This window comes from Mustela nigripes, unplaced genomic scaffold (genome assembly GCF_022355385.1).
Source record: "Mustela nigripes isolate SB6536 unplaced genomic scaffold, MUSNIG.SB6536 HiC_scaffold_118, whole genome shotgun sequence".
NCBI classification, from domain to species: domain Eukaryota; kingdom Metazoa; phylum Chordata; class Mammalia; order Carnivora; family Mustelidae; genus Mustela; species Mustela nigripes.
The window spans coordinates 2,926-17,309 of NW_026739532.1; the positions used below are offsets into that span (position 1 = coordinate 2,926).

The following is a 14,384-nucleotide window of genomic DNA, read 5'->3' on the forward strand; positions in this document are numbered from 1 at the left end:
TTGTGTAAGCCTGTTCTGGAGACAGGTGTTGACGTAGCCATGGGTTCAATAATAGGATGAAGATAGTTGTTTCAAAATGTTATGGGGGCTGTGGGGATGGGCTGTGAGCTGAGAATTATTTAAGTTAGTGATGGGAGTTCCTTATACCATTCTCTCTATTTGGGTGTGTGTATATGTATCTATCTGTATGTTTATATCGTGTGTGTGTGTGTGCAGTATGTGTGTATATTATATGCAATTGTATATTTCCATAACAAAAGCTCACAAGCTTGCTAGGGGTGATGTAGAGTCTGTGTTCACGTGGCATCTGGTGCCAGCACGTGGGGAGGGTGGACAAGCTGAGACAGGATTTCGCAGGAGCGGCAGCAGTGGCGTCCTTAGCAGGCTTGGTCTGCAGTGGAATGTTGGTGGTGTCTGGCTGTCGAGTTTCCCTTTATCCCTGTTGTATTTTCATTTTTTTGTCTTTTTCTTTGGTCTTCCTAATAGCCTTCCAATAAATTCTTTTTCTGTTAAATTTAGTCAGAACCAGTTTCTGTGAAGCAAGAATTATGACTTACACAAAAAAAGGGTGAAGCTGATGTATAGAGAAAAGGTGATCTGACAGAATGTGAGAGGAGAGAGAGGAATTAGGAGAAACAGATATATAAAAATATATGTCATTTATATATCTAACAACTAAAATTTACAGAGTATATATATAGATAGATGATAGATAGATAGATAGATAGATAGATGTAGATAGATAGATTTATCTATATGCACATACATATGTATATAATATTTGAGAGAAAGAGAATCTCATGGTTTCTGTTTTTCTTGTTCTTCACTTCTATCCCTCTCAAGACCACAGTTTAATTCTTGTCCAGGGATATTATGAGATAGCCCCATTTTTTTAATATAAGAAACTCTCCTTTCTACTTCAATAAATGCAAGTGATCTTCTGTCACCTACAACCCACAGAAGCTCAGCATAGTTTAGATGGTGATGTGCTCACCTAACCACCTTGTTGCTATACTTGCTTTTGCTCACTGCTGTGCAGAGGTTCCACAAATGTCTGTTTCATGGGCACACGATTGTCCTTTGGCTCCAGACAAGGAATGAATGTGCTGTTCATGGCAGCAGAGGCACTCTGGTCTTCTTGGCCTTTCCAATAATCATTGTAAGTGGACACACTTATCGAGAGTTCATTCTGTCAATTGTGCTTGTCTTTCATAAGTTTTGCCAGTAAGCATCAGTCTCTCTGAACACCTTTGACTGTAGGGTCCTCAGTCCTTGGGTTTGTGAGGCACATGGAATGAATGAATCCAGCGGGGTCCTTTGAGAGACAGCCTGCCGGCCTCTCCTGGTGGGTCCTATACCGACAGACAAAGGCCATTGCAACTTCATTGAGGAAGGTGGCATATAACGTGAAAGAGTGTACAGGGAGGATAGCCTGGGATTTCCAAGAACAGGCTTTGAGTCAAATAGCCTTAGACTATAACCCTATTTCTACCCTGTGCTCCTGTGCTTCCTTAGGCATGTTTTTTGACATCTCTATCCTCGGTTTTCTCGTCTGTAAAATGGACTGTTTTATGGATTAAATGAAAAAAATATATACATATGTAAATTCACAGAGAAGATGGCCTATGGGGAGCCATGTAGAAATGGTATTTTTATTATTACTCAACATTGTGGTTAATATTATCATAGGAGAGTTTTTCTGGTATAAAGAGCATGAAGCACGCACGAGATGCTCCATTTGGCCCCTTCCAGGCCCTGTGGTTTCCATGATGCCATTTCCTCATCAGCTTAGTGATCTCATGCGTGGGTGACCCCTTCTGGACCAGCACATTAATTATGCAGACTTGGTAGCTCCCAGGGGCCTGGTCTTGTGGGGAGGGTTTTTGTGTTGGAGCTGTTGGGTCCTGGCTACCTGGACTCCATCACCTTCTACCTGTGTGACACTCGGGACCTAATCGCCCTGTGACAGGAAAGCAATTCGGGCTGTTCCTTAGGGTTGTTGATGATGATTAGATGGAATGATACATATAAAATGCCTGGAACATGTCAAGAAATGTTTGACCTCATTCCATTTTCTTACTCTTTTTTACTAGCTCCCAGAACAACCCACTTCTACCCATTTCTGTTTCAGAGAGTTGAGGTGATTCTGCGAAGGCCATAGTGTTAGGCGAATAAGGTGAAGAAAAGACATTGCAGGTGTTGTGAAGAGCATGAGTAAAAACTGGGGAGTAAGAACCCGCTGTGAAGCTGCAGGTAACCGCGTGTAGCTGGAGAGCCAGAAGTGGGCGAGGGAAGGGTGAGGGATGAGTTTAGGAAGGACTTTGCATGTTGTGCTGAAAGACAGTGGGTCCCTGAGGGACTTTTAAGTTGGAGTGACCTCGTTTAATTTGCATTGTCAGAGCATTCCTGAGGAGAGGTTGGAGGAGGAGCCAGTAGAGACAGAGTGACTCCAGAGGAGGAGGATCTTCTCTGAGGGATCATGGCAGCCAGTGCAGAGGGTTTGAAGCAGGAGTGAAAGGATCTGGGTCCTTAAGAAGGCACAGCCCACTGGGGAAGAAGAGGCCTGCATGGGAGGGAAAATGATGTAGTACAGTGCCCAGCATGGATGCCAAGAGCATGCAGCCTGGAACTGCCGGTCACACAGGCCTATGGTGCCGGGTCCCATAGTCACGGAGCATTGCATTCAGATCAGATGGGATCAGAGCAATAGATTCTGCCAGTACTACTTTTGTCAGTAAAACTCAGGATTTAGCTTCCTAAAGTCCTGCTTTGTTAGGACTGCTCTCTCTTCTCAAGGGGTATATGTGTGTATTAGAATAATGGACCAACGTCCTAGTTACAAAATCAGGAGAGAAAACTTATTTTTCTCTGTGAGATTCTACCTGCCTCCAGCCCTCAAAAGAGAGTGCAGCATTTTTTGTCATCAGGCAGATGTGATTCCAAGTTCACACCCTGCCATGTCACTGTATGACCTTGAGAAGAAAACCTCATTTCTGGGTCCTCGGTTTTCTTATATAGACAGTGGGAGTTATTATGCTGTCTTCTTCCTAGAGTTGCTGTAAAGATGATATACTGCATGTGTGTTTGTTATCTCAAAACATAGCGTGAAGTGCAAAATGGACATTAAGCATTGTTTCTTGCCTTGTCATTTGTGGCCTTGTGCCCAGGTCAGATAGTTTGGGTTCCCATCCTGACATCAAGTCGTAAGATCCATTTTGTTTCTATACAGATTTCAGTGACTACAAGAGAGTCTGAATACATGATCAATCAGACTTGATTTGTCCTCAGTGGTCCAGAGCCTCCGATTTCCAGGAATGGTTCAAGGATCCCCCTGGGGGCATAGCCCACGTGGAACTCACTCAGAAGCTTTCTGGGACTTGGTGACCCTTATGACTGTGATAATGGCACAGCTGAATTTCCCAGAAGGAATCATTAATCACAGCAGCCAATGATCCCACAAAGGACAGAGCTGAGCTCTTTGCCAGGCATCTAGGACAAATAGGATTCTTGCTTATGATTCTTGGTTTCAGTCCACCAAGGAGAGAAGGAGAAGCAGACTCCCCCTTTCCATGGAGTAGGTCATGGTTGGATATAGACCATGGATTAGTTTTCAACTTCCCTAACCTCTAAACTCAGCCCTTGCTTCCTTCTACCCTGTCTACCCCCAAATCAGAACAAATGCTGACCTGCTGGGATATATGATGGGGCTGAGGAGGAGGAATGCTAAAAAGTAGAGCAAGGATATATCCCATATTTTCTTGCATATTCACTCTATGTCCACTCCAGGTTTTTGATCCTGTGATGAATAAGAAAAAGAAATAATAAATGGAACTTCATGAGTCTATGCTTTTCTTCACAGCATCCTTCCTTTCAAATAAAATCCAGAAGCCATATGCAACCATGCCAAAGTATCTGTGTCACTCAAGTGTAGAGCCCATCTCCTGCAGTGAAACATGCAGATCAAACATGAATGCTTTTCTGTTGCTGTCTAAAGCTGCTTTCCACCAGGATGGCACTGCAGAACTCATTGCTTTGAGGAAAGGACAAACATGGAAAAATTAGTCCTCAATTTCAGTTCAAAAAAGATTTTGAAGATTTCTTGCATGCAGAATAGAACCAGGACCTATAGACTCTGCAGAAGAATTGATGATCTTGAGTATATCATTGACATTGGCCCCAGTTTTTTTGTCTGTAAAATGGGGAGATGAAGTTAGATCAAGTGTCCCAGTAGGTATAGTCTTGGCTCTTGGCATTCTGGGTTGGATAATTCTCATTGTGGAAGCTGTTCTGTGCATCGCAGAATGTCCAGAAGCACCCCTGGCCTCAACTCAGTAGACATCTATAGGATTTCCCTTACGGTGACCAATGGTGTCTCTAGACGTTGCCAGATATCCTTTGGACATAAAATCACCCTGGTTGAGAACCACTGAATTAGATCTGTTAGATTATAAGCAATTTAAAATTTTCCAAGCTGGAGTGAGAGTCAGGGCTCTGCTATCTCCTGGTACCTAGCCCTGTGTGTGGCATTGTGGCAAGCATTCAGTACAGACGAGTGAGATGAAATAGACAGTTCTTTCCAGTTCTAGATCAGTTCTTTGGCAGCAAGAGAATCACTAGATGGTGATGATCTTATCACCCATGTGACTGCCTCTATTTGGGTACTGTTTAACATTCCTGGATAGAAGTAGACTAAAAATACCACCCGGTGTTATGAAACAAATAGGTCTGTCTGGCAGTTTAGCAACAAATAGTGACTATAATTATCAAGGAGGGTCCACTCAATTTCGACAGCGATCTTAGATAATGTCCCCTGAAAGTTAACTCTGAATTTTATGAATATGACAAAGAATTTAGTTGAGAAAAATGAGTCCAGATCTTGGAATATCATGATCTGAACCAACGTCAGACACTTATCCTGGTAAGCCACCCAGGTGCCCTCAGCCTGTTTTTTAAAATAGGATTTTATTGGAATACTGCCATACTCATTCATTAACAGATTGTTTAGGGCTTCTTTGATAACACCAATGGCAAAGTGGAATCCTTGGGACAGAGAATCTTTAGCAAGTAAAGTCCAAAGTATTGACCATGTGGTCCCCTTATAAAGAATCTTACTGGCCCCTCTTGTAGAGCACAAGATTTCTCAGGGATGCCCTGTTGCACAGTAGGAAATATGCTTATATTTAATGAGCATGTGTTAGGTTGCGCCATATTAAATTGTCATCATTGTAGGACAAAATGGTCAGGTATTGGCACTTATGTATATGGTCCACATAATGTAACTTTCCAAGCATAGATACATGGAGTACAGTCTGTGCCCTTAAGGACACGCACATAGGTACACACATGCACACATGCTACTGCTGTCAGTGAATGTAGGAATCGTTATACTAGAGGCACAAACTCAGTATTTCAGGAGCACAGATTAGCGTGTGCACGGTTCTTACCAGTAAGGGTGAGGGAAAGGGACTAGAAGCTTGAGAGGCCTCCAGAGAAGTGGCTGTGTTTCTGGCTGCTGTGCATTTGAGCTGCACTTCATGGCACCTGTAGGATTTGTATCGGGTCAAAAGAAGCGTTTTCTACAGGGGTGGGGGTGGGATTGACATTGAGATATAAGAAACATGCTGCATTCTTTCATTCAAGCACAATTGCCGTTCATCCTGGAAAACAGTTGCTTAGAATTAGAGGACATTAAAGATCGAGTGAGCATGACTCCCTAATTTTTAGACGAAGGTTGGAGGCAAAGGGATCGGTTCAAGGTCTTCCTGCTGTTGACCAGTTGTTTTATTAGCAGGACTAGAGCCTATGTCTTCTACGCCCCAACTCAAGGTGATGTCCATCAGGCCACTCGGAAGTCAGAGAAATCAACTACTAGGGACAGTGGTAGCAGACAGGCCTGGGCTTGCATTCTGGCTCTGGTACTTACTGTCTCTGTTACTCATCACAAGGTTTGTGAGCCAGAATTGCCTCCTACACAGACGCCCTCAGAGTAGAGGTTTAGAAATCTCAGAGTCTGAAACCAGACTCTCTGAGTTTCATCCCCGCACCACTATGTGCTAGCTATGTCACCCTGGGCACATTACTTAACTTATCTGACCCAGTAATATAGAGAGAGTACTACTACTTACCTCACTGAGCTATAGGACTGAGTGATTTTAGGATTAAATGCAGGCATAAGGCACACAGAAAAATGCCTGGGACATGCTGAGTTCTATATGCTAACTTTATTAGAAGAAAAACAGTGGATTGGGACATCTCAGTGGCTCAGTTGGTTAATAAGTGTGTGCCTTTGGTGCAGGTCATGATCCCTGAGTCCTGGGATGCAGCCCTGCCATGGGCTCCTTGCTCAGCAGGGGGCCTGCTTCTCCCTCTACTACTGTTCTCTTTGCTTATGCTCTCTCATTCTCTCTCTGACAAATAAGTAAATAAATAATAAAATCTTTCAAAAAAGAAAAAAAAAACAGTGTATCCTAGGACTGTTCTAAGAACCAAGGAGAGTAATTTAGGGGAAGCCTTTTTCCATACTTGTAGAACAATACAAGTAGAAATGTATTTTACTTCTCTTTGTGAATTGAAAGACTAGCATCCTGGAGATTGATGGTGATGATTTTCATTTCTTACAGCCTTACTATTTTCCAGGGACGTGACTTCTGTTAGTTAAGCGTCACAAGATCCAGAGATGGTTCTTAGTTTTGGCTGACAATTGTGACTGCGTAGCAGAGTGTAGGAGGACAGTGTGCTGCCGACTCTGGGGCCAGGCTGCCTGGGTCTGAATCCTTGCTCAGCCTCTTACTGGCTGTGTGAACCCAGCTGTGTTGCTTACACCCTGTGCCTTGGGTTTCTAGTCTATACATGAGAATGATGAATATAGTGGTGTTGAGGATTAAAGGAGATAATTTTGTGAAGTGCTTAGGACAGTGTTTGATGTATAGTATTTGTTTAAGGAAGAATGAAAGCGAGGAGCAGACTCCTTGCTGAGCAGGGAGATGGATACAGGGCTCAGTCTCAGGACTGTGAGATCATGATGTGAGTTAAAGGCAGATGCTTAACTGACTGAGCCACCCACGTACGCCTGTCATCACCATTTTCACTATTACTGTAGATAGAGTTCTGTGGGCATTCAATATATGTTGGGGATTAACTCTGTTGATATTATTGATATCACCAGCAGAGCACAGGTCCTGTACACAGTAGGCACTCAGCACACAGGGAATCAATGAATGCATACTCTAGAGCCAGTCTGCTCAGATTCCCATTCCGGCTCTATCACATTAGAGCTTTGCGATCAGGCAACTTATTTAATCTCCTTATGCTTGTTTCTGTCTCTGTAAACGAGGGTCTCAGTTTCCTAAATTAATGGGGTTGCTGTGAGCAGGATGTAAGCCAGCCCATTCGCGTGCGTGCACACACACACACACACACACACACACACACACACACACACACACGTGAGGCCACACTGCCCTCTGCTGACCACCCCGTGTAAATGCACATGTACTTCCCCTGGGCCTCCTTCCACCCTAGGTCCAAGGCATCCCTGTACCTGCCTTAATGCGCACAGACACAAGGATGGACCTCTGTGTCCTCCTTACCTCCCTTCAAGTCGGGTCCGGGCTGCTCCCCACAGCTGATTCAACCACCTCAGGATGTTCGCTCAGGTCGTTCTCCCCCTCCATGGGCCCGATGTGGTTCCTGCAGGATCGATGGCTCTTGGTTGGTTTCTGAGCAGCTGCCCAGGCCAGGAAACCCAGGCCCTCAGGGCTCGGGTTTTGAAGGCTCCCATCTACCTCTGGCATGCAGAAAAACTGTCGCAGGGAGCCAGATACCTGGGACCTGTCTCTGTCATGGGCCCCAGACATGAAGAATGCGCACTCCATGATGAGGAATACAACACTCGCACGCTCCCCAGAGTTTCCCACCTCACTGCCTCCGCTCAGAGAGGTGGGTGAATATTTAATCCTCCCCAAGCTCTAGGTCTTGACTCTAGCAGCTTCCCTTGGCCTGAAACATAATGGAACTCTCAACCTTTAACTTAAATATTGATGCAAATTGTGCATACTCTTCCCCATTAGTTTAGCATGTTTCAATCTGAACCCTGCATTTAGCCCATCCATGTCTGAGCCTTTCAGGGACACCTACAGTGTCAATCTGCACTACTGGTCAGAGGGAGGGTCTTGCCACACTTCCCAGCCAGTCCTGCAAAGTGGTTGCAGGACCACGTGAGGTTTCATGTGGTTTAGAGCAGAATGCTGACACCAAGACCGCTGCTCTCATCCAGGAAAGAGGATGCATGACACGCCATTAGAATTTTCATAGGAATTGCACTGAATCTATAGATTGTTTTGGGTAGTATGGGCATTTCAATCATGGTAATTCTTCCAACGCATGAGCATGGAGTATGTTTCCATTTGTTTGCGTCTTCTTCGATTTCTTTCAGCAGTTTCTGGTAGTTTTCAGTATACAGGTCTTTGCCTCCTTGATTAATTAGACTCTAGGTATTTTATCTTTTTGATCCATTTAAAAATGGGATTGCTTTCTTACTTTCTCTTTCTGATAGTTCATTTGCCTTTACCGCTAACTGGTCTTAAGTTTTACCTTTATCTCTCTTGCCATCAGTAACCATTATTCTGACTTCTAAAACCATTGATCAATTTTGCCTTCTCACTTATACAAATGGAGTCATACAGTCTGTGCATCTTTGTATCTCACTTCTCTTCAAATAATGCCTGTGAGATTTATACATGTCATTGTCTGTATCTGTACCAATAGTTCATTCTTCATCATTTTGTAGAATCCCATTCTTTGAACATACCTAAAATGTACTTCACTCTACTTTTGGTGAGAGAATGGAATTGTTTCCAATCTGGGATAACATGAATAAAGTTGCTATACATATTATAGTACATGTCTGTTGCTGAATCCTTGCAGAGATTTTATGATTGATATATATTCAGGAGTAGAGATGCAGAATCGTAATGGTGTACATAGTTTAAGTTTGATTAAGTTATTACCACACAGTTTTTTAATGCCTAACATATACTCCTACCACAGTGGAAGCTGAATAAAATTGAATAAAAGTTCCAATTGCATAATTATGCTGAGCAAAATAAGTCAGAGAATGACAAATATCATATGATTTCACTCATGGGAAATCATTGATGAGCACTGGATTTTGTACTGTGTGCTGAATCACTAAATCCTACACTTGAAACTAATATTATACTTTATGTTAACTAACCAGAATTTAAAATAAAATTTAATTAATTAAAAAGATCTATTCGCTCCATACCCTCAACAACACTTGTTATTATGAATCTTTCAGATTTTAGTTATCCCTATAAGCATGCAGTATTATTTCATCAGAGTTTTCGTATAATTTTAAGGGCCATGTAGTAGTTCCTTCTGTCAAGATGATAAAGTTTTTTAGTTTACTAATCTTTAATTGTTGGAGGCTTGTTTTTGTTTTCTTTTTAATTCTTTACAAAACACCTGGATGATCAATCTTTAATATAAAATTTTTGTGTGCCAATATCAGAAATGAAAAGAGAGTTATCACTACAGAGGAAACTGGGTGGCTCAGTGGGTTGAAGCCTCTGCCTTCGGCTCAGGTCATTATCCCAGGGTCCTGGGATTGAGCCCCGCATTTGACTCTCTGCTCAGCGCGGAGCCTGCTTTCTCCTCTCTCTCTCTCCCCCTGCCTCTCTGCCAAATTGTGATCTCTGCCTGTCAAATAAATAAATAAAATTAAAAAAAGAGTTATCACTGCATATCTTACACTTAAAAAAGTTAGGGGAACCTGGGTGGCTCAGTTGATTAAGTGTTTGCTCAGCAGTTTTGGCTTAGGTCATGGTCTCAGGGTCATGGAATCGGGCCCCAAGTTGGGCTCTGTGCTCAGGAAGGAACCTGCTTGAGATTCTCTCTCTCCCTCTACACCTGTACCAATCTCTCACAATCTCTTGCTAACATACATAAATCAATCTTCTTTAAAAAAATATAAAAAGACAATACTACGAGCAGTTTTATGTCAACAGATTCAACAATGTAGACGAAATGGAAAGATGCCTTGAAAAATATACCTTAGTGGCACCTGCGTGGCCCAGTGGGTTAATCCTCTGCCTTCAGCTTTGGTCGTGATTTCAGGGTCCTGGGATTGATCCCAGATTGGGCTCCCTGCTTCCCCCTCCTCCTCTGCCTGCCTGTCGACTTGTGATCTCTCTCTATCTCTGTATCAAATAAGTAAAATCTTTAAAATATATATATAACACCACAAAATAAAACAAAACTCTGAATGATTCAATATCTATTTTAATAATTGAAATAATTATTAACAACTTTACCAGAAAGAAAGTCCTAGATCCAAGTAGTTTTACTGGCAAATCCTATCAAACCTTTATGAAAGAAATAGCACCAAAATTACAAAAACCCTTTCAGAGAGTAAAGGAACAAATAACACTGGGTGTTATGAGGTTTTAAGCCTTTGCCAATGTGAAAAGTGAAATCACTTTTATCTTATTTGTCCTTTCATTACTATTAAGATTGGATATTTTTTTAAAAGATTTTTGTTTGTTTTTTTCAGAGAGAGACAGTGAGAGCGGGAACACAAGCAGGGACAGTGGGAAAGGGAAAAGCAGTCTTCCCACTGAGCAGGGAGCCTGATGTGGGGTGTGATCTGAGCCATGACCTGAGCCAAAAGGAGATGCTTAACAACTGAACCACCCAGGCGGCCCAAAATGTTTCTTTTTTTTTTTTTAAAGAAAATGTATTTATTTGAGAGAAAGAGAGATACCACAAGTAGGCAGAGGGCCTGGCAGAGAGAGAGCAGGGGAAGCAGGCTCCCTGTTGAGCAAAGAGCCTGCTGTGGGTCTCGATCTCAGGACTCTGAGATCATGACCCAAGCTGAAGGCAGAGGCTTAACCCACTGAGCCATCCAGTTGCCCCAGATTGAAGTTTTCTGTATATTTGCTGTCCTTTTCCCATTTTAAAATCTTTGAGAGAGGGAGAGAGAACAAGGGAGAGAGAACACGAGTATGGAGGGGAAGGCAGAGGAAGAGAAAGAGTCAGAGAAGAGAATCTCAAGCTGGCTCCCCACTGCATGGGGAGCCTGGCACTGACATGGGGCTCAGTCTGACAACTTAAAGTTCATGACCTGATCCAAAATCCATCAAGGGTTGGACCCCTAACTGAGTGAGACTGAGCAGACGGTGGTGTGTTCATTATGAAAGTAAAAGTCCTCAGTTCACAGTCCCTCTACCTCCACGCTATGGTCTAAAATACCTGCTTGTCATTAGAGCACTTTTGACCTAAGGTATCATTCAAAGACTGCAGCTGTGGGAGAGACGGATCATGAATCCAGTCACTCCTCATTTACTAGATTTTCAGTAGTGTACTAAGGCACAAGGAGACAAGGTAGTTTCGTTTTGATGGAGAAAGGAGACAGGTCGTGAAAAACCAGAATATAAAACCATAAAATTCAGTCCTGAAGCAAGCCCCATGCAGCCTGATAAGTGGAGTTAAAGAAGCAAAACAAGCCCTCTGGCAAAATATTTCATTACAGACCAGGGCCTGTACCATATTTGTCTGGGGGAAAATCTGTTCAGGGAACCAGAAATGTAATAAGACAAAGAAAAGTGCAGGATTATAATTCTTGGAGAGACTGAGAGTGTGTGGCTGGAAGTAATTTGGAATATTGTCTAAGAAACCCATAAAGGACACAGGAGTCAAAGGAGGAAGTTGCTAACCACCTACCTGAGCAAAGTAGATCAGACCAACTGCAAGGCTTTGCTTCTGACTGAGAGGGGCATGCGAGTTTAGGGCCAGAGGTGCTCTGCTTGGCACTCTAGGGATGAGGCTGCACACTGTCGCCTCTATCTTTCTTTTTCATCCTTCTCCACGCAGCAAGCAGCTTTTCCTCCAAACAGATGTTGAACAAGTGTCTAAAGGATGTTGGTTAAATTTTCATTATGAAGAATATTGGGGTCCCTGAAGGGCTGCCCATCTCAGTCTCAACCTGGCTTCAAGAAGGTGGAGAGATGAGAAGTAGAGAGATGCCGCACTTTTCCTGGTACTCACTTGAATCCTCAAACTCTCCAGCTTGCTCCCTCCTCCCTTCCTGACAAAACAAAGAGAAAAAGAAGAAAAGGGTAAAAGTCGGAGGATGTATTTGGTTATAAAACACCAGAACTCCTTTCCCCTGCCTATAATGTAAGGGTGATAGAGCTCCGACATCTCCTATCCCCCATTCCAAAATTGGAGAAGCTCTGAAAAATAAAACTGCCTCTCATATTTCATTTGATGCAAAACCTGACCTATCAGGAAGTGAAACTCTCTGTAGTCTTTATCCTAATCAGTAGACATATTCATATATTTCAATGCAGAAATATTTACTGGTATGATTTCAAGATGCAGCTCCATGGTTTTATGTACCATATCACCTTTATAAAAGCTGAGAAACAATGAAATCTAAAACATGTTAGCCCTATGGTTTTCAGGTAAGAAATAATATTGAAAGATATTTCAGAAGCGATAAGTGAGAGAATGTTCACAAAGCACCCAGAATGTGCCTGACACCCAAGAAACAGGAATTGCATTTCCTTCTGCCCATGTTTGGCTTATTTGAAGAAGGAGCCCTTCTTCAGAAATTAGCTCCAGGCTTGCTAACAGGGATCAGATATTACCAATGAGGTACAGAGTGAAAATATTTGCAACTTCTACAACAGAGAGCTAATATATATCTAACATATCCAGAACTCTTAAAGAAGAAAAAGACCAAACTTGGTAGGAAAATAGAAAAAATAAATGAATAGATAGTTTATAGGAAATGATAAACAAATGTTCCTTAAACATTAAAAAAAAAAAAGCCCACAGAGGGTTACAAGAGGGAAGGGATGGGGTGAAAGGGTAATTGGGTGATCAGTCCTGAGGAGGGCAGGTGTGGTGATAAACACTGGGTGTTACATTCAACTAATGAATCTTTGATCTTTGAACACTGCATCAGAAACTAATGATGTAGTATATGTTGGTTAATGGGACATAATAACAATAATGATGATAATAATAATAATAAATAAGCCACCCTTGGAAGACTTCTTGTTTTCTGCTCCCTTCAACCCAGGTCCCTGTTCCCTCTTCTGGGTGCTCTCTCCTTCCGTTCCAAACTCCTGTCCAAGAACAACGAGATGAACAATGTAGAAAGCAAAGCAGGACCAAACTGTAACAACAAGCAATTACACAACCAGAGTAGGAGGCTCCAGCCCTCTCTCAACAACTCAATGCGGTCTACAGAGCATCCACGAAATACAGGTCTTGATGGCAAACCATCTGAATCCCACAGCTGTCTCCATACATCTGTCCACATCCACATCCACTGTGGAGGACACATTGATTTTAGGCACAGAGACCATTACAAAAATGCTCCCGATTTACTTTGGCCATAAGGGAAATTTCAATATGTTTCAGAGGCATGAAATCACACAGAACATGTTGTGGTAACATAATGTGCTAGAAATCAGATAAAAAACTAACCAGAAATTCCCATATGTTTAGACAGAGAGAAGAACCTCTAACAATGATATAGGAGTAAAGAAATAGAAAAAAAAGAGCTACATTGGAACTGAATGATATGAGTCATGTTACAATAGTAATCAAATATGTCTTTGGCTGAGAATATCCTGGAAATGTGGTGAGAACACTATATGGTCTCAAAATCATGCCTAATAGACTGAACCCTATAAATCCTATGTGATGAAGGAGAACACAAATCCATCCTGACATAGGCCTCCTGTCATTTGCTACCAATATCCCACGTCCCTCCTCCAACCCTGCACAGTCCCCCAGATGGACTGGCACCATGTGGTGGCCCCAAGTGGCTCCAGCAAGGATGTCATGCTGTCCTCTGACTCAGGAAGTTGGATGAAGTCCTGTAGACATGCTCTGACTAGTAAGATGTGCGAGGCAGTGAGACGTGCCATCTTGAACAGAACACCTGGGACTGAGTCAGGCTCTTGTTCCGTCTATCTCATATAGCACCTGGCAATTACCTATGGTGGGTGCTCTTTTATCCTGGCCCCATGAAGAGCGTGTGGACATGTGGCAGGTGCTAGAAACATACTTCCCTAATAGAAGCTGCTAAGGCACAGGGTTACAGGTTACTCACAGTAACATCTGGCCCTTCCTAACTGGCACACATCCTCCAGTCTTCTCTCTGTGAGGCAGCACAGCCTTAAAGGCAAACCATGAACTCTGTTGTCTGAGACACAGTGTTTGACTTCCACCTCTGCCCATGTCTTTACTCCAACCTCAGGCAATTTACTGTGAGTCTCTGAGCCTCCATTTCTACTCTAGAAGGTGGTTGGTTATACCATCTCAGGTTTGGGGGGATTAAGGAAATA

At 42.7% G+C, this 14,384-nt stretch overlaps 2 long non-coding RNA genes across 2 annotated transcripts; one reads left to right on the forward strand and one right to left on the reverse strand.

The window, feature by feature from the left end:
* Window positions 1-2,164: 2,164 nt before the first annotated feature.
* On the forward strand, window positions 2,165-5,851 carry LOC132008343 (uncharacterized). Its single transcript, XR_009401614.1, has 3 exons — window positions 2,165-2,253; window positions 5,641-5,699; window positions 5,792-5,851. It is a non-coding gene; the product is annotated as an uncharacterized LOC132008343 (long non-coding RNA).
* LOC132008342 (uncharacterized) lies at window positions 3,932-8,121 on the reverse strand. The gene is made up of 3 exons (XR_009401613.1): window positions 7,590-8,121; window positions 5,445-5,541; window positions 3,932-4,030 (listed from the first exon to the last, which is right to left on the reverse strand). It is a non-coding gene; the product is annotated as an uncharacterized LOC132008342 (long non-coding RNA).
* Between the last annotated feature and the right edge of the window lie 6,263 nt (window positions 8,122-14,384).